This window comes from Oryza glaberrima, chromosome 5 (assembly GCF_000147395.1).
Source record: "Oryza glaberrima chromosome 5, OglaRS2, whole genome shotgun sequence".
Lineage (NCBI taxonomy): Eukaryota > Viridiplantae > Streptophyta > Magnoliopsida > Poales > Poaceae > Oryza > Oryza glaberrima.
In genome coordinates this window covers 1,217,119-1,233,049 of record NC_068330.1, presented here as the reverse complement: position 1 = coordinate 1,233,049, position 15,931 = coordinate 1,217,119, and the positions used below count along the sequence as shown (strand labels likewise).

Genomic DNA, 15,931 nt, shown 5'->3' with positions numbered 1-15,931 from the left:
ATCACATCACCAATGTCTCATAAGCCTCAATCTGTATCACAAAACAAGAAGAAGCTCAATCCGAGCCAGCTCTGTCAGCATCACATATTGATGCCCACAACATGCCCAAATGGATGCCTAAATCAACAAAATCATCCTATATATGAACTGAATCAAACCAAATCAATGCCCACAGCATGCCCAGAAGGATGCCTAAATCAACAAAATCATCCTATCTAAGAACTGAATAAAACAAAAAAAGATGTGAATCATTCATGTCCTAGTCCCATCCAAAGAAACTAGCTTCTCAAACTGACAACATGCTGAGGTCATCGACGCCACCATGCGCCATTGTTTGCTCGAGGCCGAGGACGAGGACACCGCTGCTCCTGCTACCTGAGGCTGAGGCCTCTGCTCACCGGGGTCACCGCCGCTTACATCGAGGCCGTTGCTCGACGATGCCGAGGTCGATGCTCGTCGGGCAGTTGTTCGCAATCAGTGCTGAGGTTGTCGCCTCTCCCGTTGCTAGACAGGGCTGACGTCGCTATTCGCCGAGGCCACTACTTGCCGTCGGGCTGGGGCCACCGCCGCCACTACTACAAAATGAATTTTTCCTAGTGGCCATTTTCAGTTTTCTCTGGCTATTAACGCTACCGCCAGTGACCAATGGCAAGTGAAAATACACCATCTTCACTAGCGGCCATCAACCGCTAGAGATACATAATTTTCACTGGCGGATGATCTAGCCCAGCCACCAGCGAAAATCTTTTATGCCAGCGGTTAGGTTAAGACAGCCATCTGCGAAAATACGATTTTTACAGGTGGCCGGTTAAGACAACCGTCAGGCAAAGATAAATTTTGGAAAACAAAAAAAAACTCACATGAATATGGCTGCTCATTTCCACATATCCAGCGCTGGCCCTGGAGGGGGGGACAAGCGGTGTGGCCGCTCTGAGCCCCCAAAATCGCAGGGCCCCCTCCCCTCCCCCCAAGGCGAAAGAGGCAAAGCGTCACGCACGACGCGCGGTCAAGAGACCAGGGCCCTATTTGGTTCCATGGGCTAATTATTAGCCCCCACCTTTTAGTCTTGAATTAGCCCACAACGATCCAAACAAGTGGACTAATTTGGGGCTAAAGTGAATTAGCCTCCTCAAAACATTAGCCCCTCCAAAGGATGCTAATGGGGCTAATTTTCTGTGGAGACCATAAAAAACAACCTTATCTCCCCCTCTCTCTCTCTCTCCCTTATTTGTACTCTCTCTTTACCTTTTAGCCCTAAATTAGCCCATGGATCCAAACATATCTTTTTTTTGAACGACTCGCACGAGACGGTGCGAAGTTCTAATGATAGAACATGAAAAAATTACAAGATTACAACCCTGGAGGGTCGTAACCAGGAAAAAGGAAAAATATACCACCACCCACACACCGGCATCGCCAACACACAAGCCCAGAAGAAGGCTAGCATCGGACCAGGCGCCGCTAAGCGTGGCCGACCGCCACTAGACCAACAAAGGGACACAGACAAGATCGCCCCCTAGGGGATGCCAAAACGACGTCTACAAGAACAGAAGAGACGGAAAAGCCACTACCGACATCCATCGGGACTCGAAGAAGCCAAGACTGGGCTTTCGCCCGGCAATCGCCCTTGAGGGGTGAGACAGCACGACAACGCCCTCAGGAGGGGGAATGAACTATCATTGTCGGTCCGGCCATGGCCGGACTGAGTTTTCATCCACCGCTCACCACCTGCAAATCCACGGCTGACGCACCGATGCCCCACCACCACATAAGCTCTGCCAACCTGTGGGACCCCTGCACCGGCGTCTCCCGCCGGCCAGCCTTCGAGCGCCAAAGATCGCGCCACACCCACCAGCAGCTCCTCCTCACACCTAGATCGCCTCCTCCACCGCCGGCCGCGCCTCTCACGCCAAAGCTGGCCTCCTCCACCAGACGCGCCTCTCGCGCCAATCCGACCTCCCTCCATCGGCCGCGCCTCTCGCGCCAATCCGACCTCCCTCCATCGGCCGCGCCTCTCGCGCCAATCCGACCTCCCTCCATCGGCCGCGCCTCTCGCGCCAAGCCGGCCTCCATCTCCGCCGCCTGCGCCTCTCGTGCCGAGCCAGCCTCCACTGCCATCGTCTGCGCCAAGCCGGTCTTCGACCCCTCCACCAAACGATGAAGCACCGGCCAAATGTAGCCATCTCCCATGCCCTCGGCTGGCCGTCCGAGGCCGTCATGCCTCCGATGACCGCAGTCACGGCTGCCACCACCATAGCCGTTGCTGTTGAACGCCCAACCACCTCGTTGTTGCCATCCTCACCTCGCACCTCCACTTGCTGCCACCAGCGATCCGCATCCGCCGACGTCACCAGCGCCTCCCCAGACACGGCCGCCACAAGTCGACCACTGTCACCGCTGCCACCGACGCTAGCCACTGCCTCCGCGAACCGCCGCCACTGCCAGCGGCCGCTTCGCTGTCGCCGTCCGCCTCCGCGTCGCCGCCAAGTCCTCCGTCAGCGTCGGCAGCCGACCCCGTCGCCGCCAACTGCCGTGACCACCACCATCGCCGCCGTCACCAACTGCCGTCGCCAGTCGTCGCAAGTCAGCCGCCGTCGCTGACCACCACCGCCGGCCACCCTCTAGATCCGGCCAAGAGGCGCGGATTTGGGGGAGACCGCCGCCATCGCCACCAAGCACCGCGCCGTTGCTGGCTTGCCGCGCAGGGACCACCGCCGCCGCCTTCGCGCCCTCTGCTGACGCCATCCACGCCGCCATCGCTATCCCCGCCGCCTGCAACCACCACCGCCCGGCGCCGTGCACCCCTGCCTTCGCCGTCACCCTCCCCGTTGCCGTTGCTGCCACCCTCCCCGCCGCCAGCCGCCACCCCGCCAGATCTGGCCAGAGCGGCCTGGATCTAGTGGCCACCGCCGCCCCATTGTGGGTGCTCCCCTGCCCGCCCGAAGAGAGGTCGACGAGAGGCCCCGCCGCCGCCGTCCTTGTGGCCGCCCCTCTCCTCCCCCTCTGCCTCGCCGCCGTCCCGTGCCGCCCCAGGGGAGGGCGATGCTAGAGTGCTGTGGCTGTCTTGTGCGTGCAGAAAATTAACGCAGGATATGGATCCAAACATATCACCTTAGACTAATGTTTAGCATACCAATTCAAAACTAAATATTAGCTCTTAAAGTTAGCCCTGCGCTAATCTTCCGAACAAGGCCCGAGCGGATGCAGAAGGCGGCGTCGCGAGATGCGTGGAAACAGAAAAAGAAAAGCACGCGTGATTGCCGCCGCCAACCGCGCTTCGTCTCGTCGCACCCTCAACCCCAGCCATCGCGACTCGCCATCGCCGTTGCCCTGCCCCCGCGCCCGTCGCCGACACGCTGTCCTGCCGCGCGGGTGCGCACCCTTGTTGCCCGGCTGCTGCGTGGCTGCGCAGCCAGCGCCCGTCGCCACGACGCCATCGCCCATCGGCCGGCCTCTGCCCTCCTGCCTCTTGCCTGACGCCATCGCTGCCTCCTGCCTGATCGACCCAGCCCCAGTGACAGCCCGTCAGGTAGACCGAGACTCAAGTTTTTCTAGACCTAGCTTGTTAACTTCTTTTGATTGTTTATGTAATTATGTTTGATAGATCGAATCGTCCTCATCTCTCCGTCGTCGAATGCATATGTAGCATAAATTATTTTTTAATGCAATTTAAATTTTATAGCAATAACTCATGTATATATATAATATCTGCTTATTGATTATTAGTATTATACAGCAGTATGTTAAGGGCCCTAAATTTAGTTTCACAGGGGCCCTAAAAACTCAGGTTGTATTTCGATTTTCATCTGTTACTTTTCCTTTCCTTAGCTTGTTGATGAGACCCTGAATTGTTCTAGTAATCAGCTCGCAATTATCGTATATTCTGTCGTTCCTTGGCGCACATACTATTTTAATTTGCTGCACCTTGAAGTACCACCGTCTTATTATTTATAGTTTACAAATTACTCCCTCCGTTTCAAAATGTTTGACACCGTTGACTTTTTAGCACATGTTTGACCGTTCATCTTATTAAAAAATTTTGTGAAATATGTAAAACTATATGTGTACATGAAAGTATATTTAATAATGAATCAAAATATATGAAAAGAATAAATGATTACTTAAGTTTTTTGAATAAGACGAATGGTCAAACACGTACTAAAAAGTCAACGGTGTCAAACATTTTGAAACGGAGGGAGTATTATTATTTAGTCTTGCTATTCATTGTCGCATTTCCATCTTCATATTGTCGAGTGTAGAGCACACATTTTCCTCTAAAAACGACTTGATTTCTTCTTTGCCTTTATTACTTCAGATAATAAAGACTAAGCAAATATGAGGCTGGACCTCCCGGCCAACTCAAAACCAAAGAAGACAAAGAAAAATGGTGGAATGAAAACTGATTTACATGAAGATAATGGCCAAGTTGTAGATGTAACAACAAAGACCGTGCTGGATCCATGGAATCCTTATTTTCCTTTATGGCCACCAGAAATTCCACCAAATCTTGGTCTTAATGGAGCTATCTGTTTCATCGAGGATGTACAGTAACTATCTCTATGCTATATTAATTCCTTCACTCCTTTCTTACCTTGATAGTGGATTTTGACAAATTATCTCCATAATATCAGTGGAAGATGAAAAGGATGGCGTATCTTGCTTCCTATCGATCAACATGTGTAATCAACGCCGACTACACCCCTAAGGTCCTGCAATATTTACTAACATTAAGATGCATTGTAGCAGGATTTTATGCTTTCTTTTGCTTTATTGATGGGACAATTGATTGTCTTTCACCTCCCTTTTCAATTGGCAATTAATCCAGGCAAAAAATATTGAGTTCTATGGCATGACTTATCGTCTCCTGGAGCCCATCTTGGAAAAGGATAGCCGCTGCTGTTTCCTCCGCTTATTCGTCAAGCGCATGCATAGGCTGATTTCTGGCTTTATCATCACTCCTGAAACCTTGAACTGCGTCATCATAAAAAATGCCATGCGATGTGCCAAAGTTATCTTGGAGGGCCAGGCTCCTGAGTTCGGAGGGTTCCGAGCTAATCCTAACTGCATGAACCAATATGGTTATTTTCCCCTTCATGAAGCTGCTGAAAGTTTCTCTGTTGACATGATCAAGTTGCTCATATGCCATGGTGCATTGGCTAATCTACGCACGTCTGGCAAGAATGTCAAAGAGGGCCTACTCCCACTACATGTTGCAGTTGAAAACACTTGCTTGCGTAAGTATTTGGAGAAAATCTGTTTCCTAATCAGGAGCATCCAGATTACAGCCAGGAAGATATCTACAAAGCTATCCATCTTCTGTGCCTACCTGAGATGGTTTGCCTAGCATCTCTCCCTTAATTACTAACTACTACTCCCTCCATATAAAAATATAAGGCATATTTTTTTTCTTGTTAGAACAAAGCTTTGACCAACTATTGCTTTATTACTAATATATCATTTATGTCACACAAAAGCATAATCATAAGAAAGTACTTTTGAATATGAGTCTAATAACATCAACTTTGTGTTGCAAAAAATATATTCTAATGAAGTAATTGTTGGTTCAACCCTTGTTCTAACAAAACAAAATATGCCTTGTTCGGAGGGAAGTATCTTTTGAAGCATAAGTAAGTAAGAAGTTGTTGCGATCAATATGTAAAAAAAACTGATAGTACTTAATATCTGGTATTATCTTATATTTCTACATAATAGTGAGCAATTCGTTAGTATTGTAGTGAGCATTTGTGTCTGGACCATTTTTAGGTTGAGTTTATTTAATAGAAAAGAAGAAAACACTTTCAAGTTGCTCTCAGTAAATCTTAATTCTCAAAGTATGATATTTTAGGTAAATGTGGTGATAAAGCTGAATGCTAACCTGCACCTGTATTTTGTATTTCATTGGTGGTTTTTGCAGAAGATCTTCTTGGATACTACTAGAGAACTTGCAAAACACACAAACAATCTAGTCGATGAGGTCTGGAATTACATGAAAGATGGAAAACTTATCCATTCTGCAGTTCTGCTCCTGGCAGCTCAAGATCATATCCGCTCTGGATCATCCTGCAGAAAAGTTGGTGGTAATAAGCTAGATGGTTTTGCTACTATCTTTGCTCGTATCCATCACTCTATGGCCTTAGAATGGCAGATGCATCAGAATGGACAAGCTAAGCTTAAACTTTTGTTGTCTTCATCGTTGCTTGTTAATATAATCTTCCGAGCCGGTGAAGCACTTGATGCATACATTCGAGAGCACTATGAGGTACCATGCTTTTTGTGTATTGCAGATGTTATCCTCTCTTGGGGCATCTGCAGTTTCAACTAATTCATTTTATTTGCTGTTTATATATTGCTTTTCTTTCTTTGAACCTCTCTTCTCCCTTTTGTTTTTATGTAAAAGTTGGAAAATGCCATGCAGGTGCCACATACAGAGGTCCTTGAACATGTTTCATTGATCCTAAAGGGTTTTGATTTCTGTCCCACTGGAGAAGGCATTGACGTTGGAAACATGTATTCTTTTACATTCCCTTTGACTTTCTTCAATGATTATATCTTTGTATGCAGAGGCATTTTTGATTTGGGATTCATTTAATTTTTTTTGTTCAAGCTGCCCTTACACATTACCGATGCCCAACAAGGAGGTACCTGACAAATCTGGTGGGTGTGGGTCTTTTCTGTGATGTCCCAATTCATTCTTTCATAAACTCAGAAAATGAACCTATTTAATTTATCATGGAAAACAGGGAGCTCGGTTGCAAGCAAGGCAACTACAGATGTGCCTTATCTGCTTGCTGTAAAGAAAAAGGTGAGGCATAATTCTTACATTCCGACCTCTGTTGGTTCTTGTTTCATGTAGAGTTTTAATTTTACATTCCTCTTGTTTCGTCTTGAATTTTTGCAAGGGCACTGCGACAGCAGCCTTAATTTTTCTATGCACATCCCTGTTTGATACATTTAATTCTTTATATTAGATGCAGGCATCTGAAATTTTATAAGGCATTATGATATCACCATAGAATGTACTCCCTCCGGTCATAAATATTTGAAGCTCAGGACAAGATTTAAACATTTGAAATTCCGACCATCAATTTCGTATTAGAATAAGGTTATAAAATGTAATAAGTTTATGATATTATGATAGTAATTTTCACAATTTTGAAATTCACTACTAAATGCTTTAAGATAAACTTCTAAGAAAAAGAATGTAAAAGCATGTTTCACAGTTCCAGTTGCTATGTTTCTGCCATGCCGTTTACTTTTTCAGCAGCCTAACATGTTGCTGAAGTATGCTACTCAACTACTACAATTTAGCAACTTTTGATCCAACATAAACAATAACACAAGTACCTTAAGTAGTATCACATTAATTATCCATCACTGATGCAAAACATCATGTATCGTACTACCATCTCAAGTTCATGCTGCTGGCTTATAGATTCCTTCGATGAAGCGAAAAGGTTGGGGAGGTTCTATAGTCCTCCTGATGCATAATGCTGCTTTCCGCAGCAAGAGAAAGATATCAAAACATCCTCATTTTTCCCGTGCGGCTTCCCAAACTGTTAAGCGGTGTGTTTTGTTTTCAAAAAGAAAAAATCTTAGAAAGTTGATTTAAAAATCATATTAATCTATTTTTCAAGTTTGAAGTAATTAAATCCTTATTGCCTTATGAGACAGGCTATGAGAAAGAAGAAACCACCCCATGGATGGGAGGACAGATGCAAACTCCTAAGTTATCTTCCATTTTGGAGAACAGTACTGTCGGTCCCATGGTGTCCTGCGAAGAATTTACCAAGCCATAGATTAGAGGATCAGGACAAGCATCTCTGCCAGATCAACAATCATCGGCGTAAGTTAAGAGAGGAAGCATCTTCTGCAACTCCAAACCATAATCTTGGTTTGTTTGGAAGGATTCCACACTTGAGTATTTATCAACCAAGAAGATTATTCGCTAGTGCTGCATTGACGCTTATCAAGGTGTTAAGGAATGCATGAGTAGAAAAGGTATGCCGTCTGTTTTGATTTTCTTAAAGTTCCAGAAAATGCCAAACACAATCAGCATATATAGAAGAGAAAACTAATTCTGTTATGCCGCTTCTAATTAGTAAACAAATATAGATGCTACCTCGGTAGAAACTTGCATTTCAAATAATTAGGGATAGCATGTCGAGCTAGGAGTTTTTGTTCTCAGCCAATACATATGTAAATCCTTAATTGTTCTCCTAGACTAAAATGATTCCATCTGATCTTGTGTGTGCAGGTGCTTGGGAAAATTTCATATATAATTATCCCCGGCAGCCTCAAGTTTATAGTTAATTGGTGAATCTTTTATTCAAGGATGCTGCCAGTTCAGTGGTTGGGGCTATGACTTTTGTTGTGCCATGTACTAAGCATCGTAGCCATGATTGTGTTGTGCTGTGACATGTTTCACGGTGCTCTCCTGAACAGGCCGGCTGCTTAGTATTTATGTCTGGCACATATAACAAGCTCACTGTCACGTTCGACCTTTTCTTTTGGCACGCTTGACTACCTGTAGCCCCATCGGATGAAAACATTATCCTGTTGTAATTTTGTGATTAAGGATTATTAAGGCGCGACTAGCAGTTTAGCACCATAATCACTTAATTGAATGCATAGTGTGGGCAATATCTCTCACCAAAAACTAAAAACTTTTGATTATGAATAACTTCTAAAATGAATAAACATGATCCCCATATGAATAATTGGATCCATGCCATTACAATTTTCACAGTTTTAAAATATACCATTACTATTTACGTATTTAGAACTATGCCATGGAAATTTCACTGTATTTTGATATTTGCCACTATTTATCTCTTCAATGTATTTTCTAAATGTTTTGGATCAAAATGCCCCTATCTTCATCCTCTCCCCGGTTCTTCTCCCCCAGATCAAAACTAACTGTCGCTCAAGCACTGAGTAATCATAGGTGGGTGAGAGACCTGCGGGGCTCTCTTTCAAATGTCGCCATGGTGCAGTTTTTTCAACTCTGGGATGAACTGCAGTTGTTCAACCTCAGCCAGGAACCTGACACGATCAGATGGAAGGCTTCTTCTGACGGCAACTTCTCTGTCTCCTCAGCTTATGACCTCTTTTTCATGGCAAGAGAATCCCGTCCCTGTGGAGAGCTCATTTGGCAAGCTGGCGCACCATCAAGAATTTGTTTCTTCGGGTGTGTTTAGTTCACGCTAAAATTGGAAGTTTAGTTGAAATTGGAACGATGTGACGGAAAAGTTAGAAGTTTGTTTGTGTAGAAAAGTTTTAATGTGATGGAAAAGTTGGAAGTTTGAAGAAAAAGTTTGGAACTAAACTCGGCCTTCCTATGGCTGGTTGCTAAGGGAAGATGTCTGACGGTGACGGCTGACAACCTTGCAAAGAGGGGATGGCCGCACGAGGACTGCTGTCATCTCTTCGGGCGTGAGCATGAGGATTGCCATCATCTATTTGTTTCCTGCAATTTCACCAACAGGGTATGGCGATTGATGCGTGCTTGGATCAATATAGATTTCCCGCTTCCTGGACAGATCGACTGCAACATTACAGACTGGTGGATTGAGGCAAGGCGATGTTTTCGGACGGGCTACAGGAAGATCTTCGATTCGGTTTTTATGTTAACCTGTTGGCTGATTTGGAAAGAACGCAATGCGCGGATCTTTGACCAGAAGATGCGTTCCCCTGATCAGCTTGTAGAAGATATTAAGGAAGAAATTATGGTTTGGAAGACAGCAGCAGTTTTCAAAGATTGTAACAGCACCGCCAACCTGCAATCGATGTGTCTTAGGGCGTTTTCCTCTTTTCCTTTGCTTACTGGGTTAGAGGCCTAGCCTCCTGCCCGTCTTGACAGCCTGCTGTCATTGTAAGCTAGTTTATGTAACAAACCTTTCCCCCAATCTTAAATGAAATTGGTCGGCCGAATCTTTGGGCCGACCCGGCAAAAAAAAAAAAAATCTTCTCCCCACACGAATCCTCCTCAAAGCAGCAAGTCTAGCCATGGCCCATAGCGACGGGGTGGTCGTGCCACTGACAGCGGAGCTGGGCGCTGGGCGCTGGGCGCGGGGCGCGGCGACGGACAGTGGACGGCGAAGCTCTAGCGGCGAGAGACGCTCAGGCAGCAGGTCCTGGCAGTAGTTGGTCAAGCCCGTTGGATATGGGCCGGCCCGGGTGAAGTGAGGATGAATAGAGAGGAGGGGATGGAGGAATAAGATAAGGTTAGTTTGATCCAAAGAATTCAGAAGATCCATTAAAGAGGTACGTAGTGGCATATCTCCAATTCATATAAGATTGTAATGATATGACTCCAAATATATAAATAATAATGGTATATTTAAAAACCGTGGAAGTTGTAATGGTATGAATAAAGTACCAAATAAAATAAAACAAACAATATATTTGTTGATAATTCTCTATATATTGTACTAGAAATGAAACAGTGATGAAAGTTGTTTGTTTTTTTAGATCGGGTGCTTGTTAAAAACAACAATTATTTTTAACCTGTAGGGAGTATATATTTTAATTTGGCCAAAAATTGTTTGGTTTAGTTAGACGGTGGTAGAATCGAAACAAAATGAAGTGGCCGTTTCAACTCTTAATCTTTATCTTTTACATATTATAGAAACAAAAAAAAACTCTCGTGCGTCAAATGCGTTGCAATGGTACACTACTACAACATAAACAGTTTTTTTAACGATTTTGCTAGATATTTGTCATCAAATTTCTCCCCTTAATATTTGTCGTTTTTCTGACCGTAGGATTTGCGCTACGATTGGTGCGCATGCGGGGGTAGGGATGCAGCTGCGTCATGTGTAATCAGACCGCGCCTGTAGTTAAATGTGGGTTATCCCTGTCAAATTTCGGGCTCCGCGCTTTTCTGTCCGTAGCCATTTTGTTCTCAGCTCTCTTCTCGCTCTCTTTCTTTCACTCTTTTTTTTCTTTTCTCTTCATTGTTTTCTCCGGAGAGAGAGAGCTGGCTTGCCAGCGTGTGCGAAAGAGAGGGCTTGCTGACGCGCGCGCGAGAGAAGTAGGTCGCCATGGTGATTCAGCTCGCTGGAGAGTTTTATGCTGATTTCTCTCTCCTTGTCTCCTATTCGTTTGCATCATTAGTTGATTTTTTTTTCAATCTTATTCCAGCTAGGTTTTGATGCTTCAGGTAGCTCTTAATGTTCAGATCTGATGTTTGTTTAACTGTTTTAGATTTTGGAATCGGTATAGGTTTTGGTTTAGTCCCCTGATCTGTTGATTTCTATGTCATGGAACCTAAACACGCGGAGCACCTCCGTCCTGCCCTTGTTTTGATTAGTCCCCTGATCTATTGATTTCTATGTCATGCCGATGAGATTGCCTAGCTGTTGATTTTTTATTTTGTTAAGTTCCAGGTGAGTAGTGCTCTGATCTGTTTATTTATAGGTAAAGCTACACACTATTTGAAATTTTCTAGGTCTGATCTGTTTTTTTGAAGTATATCTGCTTTGTGTGATTTGGGATTAGACTAAATCGTAACCACCGAACTAGCCATCGGTGGAAACGATGGCTGGATTTTTTTTTGTCTTGTCACTGAGCTCGGATTTGTGTCTGGTAGATGGGGATTTTTTTTGTGTGTGATTTGCATTTTTTGGAATAAATTGGACATGCTTTTGGCAGATTTACAGGTTTGCTAGCATCTTTTTCCCCCTCTGTTTTGTTCTGTCCTGTAGAGGAGATTTTGTTTTTTTTCCTCTGTTCTTAACATGCACGTCTCCTTCTGTGTTTGTTAACAATAAATTGTAAATGTGTCCACTTAGAATATCAAAAACTTTTACCATGTTCTTTGTTTTATGAAACAAAGCGGTGTCAGTTATACACCTAAATCTTTCAGCTGGTTAAGCTGCAAGCACCTTTAAAGCTCCATTCATTGTGTCTTATATGACAGAACCAATGAAGATCCCTTCTACAGTACAAACTTGATTGAGCAACCCTGTGCAGGCTGCAGCAAGCTCACATCTAAACTGTGTGTTGATTAAAGATATAGGTTGTGTTCAATTTGCAAAACAAGATGATGTATGATTTCCATGTGATTCCCTTCTGTTATTGTTCTAATGTAAAGTTCAGATGCACTTTCCTTCATCATTTAGAACATCAGCAGCATGCATGCTTGCATATTTTTTATTCTTTATTATGAATGAATCATTGCAATATTGTACTTACTTGGTAAAGGTTGATAGTTGTATACACTATTTATCTGAAGCTTGCCATTTTGCTAGCCCCACACCCATATACTTTCTCTTGGAAAATTAATACAGCAAAAGTGATTAAGTTTTTTTAGCAATTAGAAGTTATTTATGTCTTTTGACTAAGTCCTTGAACATCCATTGGTCTACACTAGTTTGTTGTAATCGAGTTTTGTGAGCAATGGCAGAAATGAAGAGTAATGAATTTTTTTTTTGGTTGCATCTAACTGTGCATTGTCTGCTAGTGTTGCATTTTTTTACTAGCCCTCTTTACATCTGTTTTTGTTATAATTCTAATAAAAAGTTAATATGTGCTTTCCTGAGTTATTCAGAACAACAACAGCCTGCATGGCTGCATTTTTTTCTTCTTTATTCTGAATGACCCATCCCAATATTGTTGCCATGTTAATTATTTGTGGAGCCTGTCAGTCAGTTAACTCTTTTGCTGTGAAATTTGATCAAGAGGCTCAACTACAACACCCTGTTTGGTCCATTCCCTTCTGCATTGGCTGACTTGTCATGTGAGTAAATTCATCTGTTTTGTCATGTAGTTATCTGTGTTTTGTTTCTGCTGGAGTAGGGGAAGCATCGCTGCAACTTTATGTGAATGTTGCATTTCATTTTCAGAAATTAGTTGACTGATCTGTTAAACTCCTTGCATCTGTTAGTAGATTCAGAATTCCCTAAATACTGATTTCTTTCCTGTGTGTATTTCTACCATCTTCTTTGTTCACTGGTCATAGCACGGATTCTTTCAGATGAAGGCCAGTGCCTGCCATGCAAAGCCAAGCACTTACTTTTAGCTGCAACACAACGCATGTTTGTCAGTCTTGAGCACTCTGCAAAACTGACCAACATTTCTTTTATTTTACAATTTTTCCCTTGCTTCTCAGGTTGGCCTCTGCACGCTACATGTGAACAGTTCGGTAAACATAATTGGTCACAGCGTCGAGTTTAACCAGTCTTATCAAAGCATGGCAATTGTCGAGCCTAACAATCAAATTTATAGCTTCTGTTAAATCAGTATAGTATCTATTTATACTTGTTTTTTGTTGATGCTATTGCATGAGTACTGAATTTTTGGAGAAAGTTAAGCATGATTCCAGTTATAGTCCAGTTACAGTCCATATGCACCGTAGTTACAGTTGTAACTTTTGTTATTTCTCACTGTAACTGAATGTAGGTAGTTAGATTATTTTTGTTTACTACATGTGTCATGACTATTTTTTTTATATATAAATTTGTGCTAGATGAAATTTTTTACGAAGATCCTGGTCAAAAAAAAAATCTACGAAGATCACATATGATGCATAATAATAGGTAAGCATGATATTCTAACCTTCAACTGTCCTTGTTACTTGAGCCTTTGTTCTATCAGCCCCTGCACGTAATTTAGCACAAGTATGGTTGGTGTATGTAATTGAAAGCATTAGAAATCATGTTGTAATCTGACTACCTAACTTAAATATTTTGTGTTTCATGCAGTCTGAAATTACAATAGTTCTAACTTAAAACATACTTACAGTACAACTCATCACCACTTACAGTGCAGTTACAGTCGAAATATACCTCACTTACAGCTGTAATTTCTGTTATATCTCACTGTAACTGACTATTGGTAGTTAGATTTTGTAATTGATTGACATTGGTTTATTACTGATTTGTGTGAAAACTAGGACACTTCTTGTTTGGGAACCCTAGGGACTCTTTTTGTCAGTTGTGCATGCAAAAGTTAGAATATGTGTGAGTTTGTACTGCTTCCCCTTGTGTTGTAGGTTTTTTTTTTCCAATCAATGCTGTGTACGGTCATCATCCATTTTTGAATTAGCTATATGTCTTTACTGAAATTAGCTAGCCTTCTTGCGTCATTGCAAGTGTGAGGCCACTTCATTTATGTTGCCTGTTAGTGTATGCAACCAACATTAACTTTCTTTTCTTTGTCTTTGCGTAGATTCTGCTTGATTTTTGCATAATAAGTGTTGCCTGGACATAACTCTTATGTGTCTATTAATTCCTTTCATTCAAACATAAAAGGAGAACTTGTGCCTTTTATGGTTTATTAGTGTTTTTTTTATTTCTGTTGCAACGTTTAGATGTTTTCTCCTAGGAAAATACCCCAGAAAAAAAATATCTCTTGAGGCATTTGAATGGTTGATCTAAATCTGTATTTGATGCCCACTTCTTACATCTGGTGATTTAGTTAAGTTTTCAAATGGTATTTTCAGTTATGAATTTTGTTCATCAGATGAAGTCAATATTTTAGGTTTCATGTAGTCTTAAAACACACTTATAGTACAACTTATCATCACTTATAGTGCAGTTACAGTAGAAATATACCTCACTTACAGTTGTAATTTCTGTTATCTTTCACTGTAACTGAGAGTTGGTAATTAGATTGTTACTTTTTGATATTGGTTTTATCAATGAATTGTGTGAAAAGTGATGGACTTGTATGGCACTTATAGTGCAGTTACAGTGGAAATATACCTCACTTACAGCTGTAATTTCTATTATCTTTCACTGTAACTGAGAGTTGGTAATTAGAATGTTACTTTTTGATATTGGTTTTATCAATAAATCGTGTGAAAAGTGAGGGACTTGTAGTTTGAGGAACCCTAGGCATCTTCATCTTCTTAGATCTGTGCCTGATATATTTGTTTTTGCTAGTTAGTAATGTAGACCAAGTTTTGTACTGTTATTTTCTATTTATCTGTGTTGCCTTGTGTTTCATGCAACACCATCCATCGCTAGTACAATTTAGATCATACTTACAGTTCAACTCATCACCACTTACAGTCCAGTTACAGTGGAAGTATACCTTAGTTACATATGTAATTTTTATTATTTTTTCTTGTAACTGATTATTGGTAGCTAGAACTTCATTTTTTCTTGTAACTGAAATTGTCACGGTGGAATGTCCTTATTACCATGTATATATCGAATCTAGGGAGGCTGATGCCCTGCTAGATGGGCATTTTTATAGTTATTATGAATTTTTAATTCAGAGTTAATTTTGGCAGGATTATCTGATTTCAGTTTCATGGTGGCATTTCAAGCTCAACATATGAGATGTGCTCGTTTGATCAAATCGGTTGTTAAAGGTATTAGAGCAAATATCACTGATTGATACATGTCTTCTCTGCAGTGATTTCTGACAGATGTTTTCTCCTTGAATGAGCTTGTAAAATTCTTTACCAATTTTTGTGAGATTCCATTTTGTTCTCTCTGTGCACACATGCCACAATGAAAAATGTTAATGAAGTTCTGAGTTAGTAATGGCCTAGTTTTGTACTGTGGAATCTGTTTTCTACACTAGTATGAGTATTTTTTTTCTTTTTCTTTTGTATGGTTCCGACCATTTGTATTGTGTCAAAAGTTTTGAATGATAATTTCGTGTCTAATTTCTATTGGGCTCTGTGTTTTGGGCTTGATTTTCAGCCTAATTGTTGTTTATTTTTGTTTCCATAAGGCCCACACGGTAAAAAGTTTGTTTCTAGTTATTTTTTTTCTATGCATTGGATGTAGATCTAAGGGCTGGAAAAATGTGGGTGATTTTGCCCCAAAAATCTGTCGACAAACAGATAGACGGTTCCTTTTTTTTTAATGGCCAAAGCACATTTTTGAAAACGGCTAGCGGCCATATTGCTGTGTTTGCGAAAATTGGTATTTTCTCAAACGGGAGGTGTAACCGCGTGCAAAAATGATTTTCACAG

The 15,931-nt window shown here is 42.2% G+C and overlaps 1 pseudogene; it reads left to right on the top strand.

Annotated features, from left to right (window-relative positions):
* The first annotated feature begins 4,335 nt into the window (after positions 1-4,335).
* Positions 4,336-6,853, top strand: LOC127773352 (uncharacterized; annotated as a pseudogene).
* The last annotated feature ends 9,078 nt before the right edge of the window (positions 6,854-15,931 follow it).